The sequence below is a fragment of the Arachis duranensis genome, chromosome 5, assembly GCF_000817695.3.
Source record: "Arachis duranensis cultivar V14167 chromosome 5, aradu.V14167.gnm2.J7QH, whole genome shotgun sequence".
NCBI classification, from domain to species: Eukaryota; Viridiplantae; Streptophyta; class Magnoliopsida; order Fabales; family Fabaceae; genus Arachis; species Arachis duranensis.
The window spans coordinates 73810773-73811087 of NC_029776.3; positions in this window are offsets into that span (position 1 = coordinate 73810773).

Consider the following 315-nt stretch of genomic DNA (forward strand, 5'->3'; position numbering starts at 1 on the left):
TGACAGATCAGAAATTAGATTGGCTAAATTAGAAGTGTTTTGTTCAGAATTCTCTGTCTGTTGCTGAGAAGATGATGGAAAAGGCTTGCTATTGCTTAGCCTGTTGTGTCCACCATTATTAAAGCCTTGTTGAGGCTTTTGTTGATCCTTCCATGAGAAATTTGGATGATTTCTCCATGATGAATTATAGGTGTTTCCATAAGGTTCACCCATGTAATTAACCTCTGCTATTGCAGGGTTCTCAGGATCATAAGCTTCTTCAAAAGCTGCCTCTTTAGTACTGTTGGATGCATTTTGCCATCCATTCAGACCTTG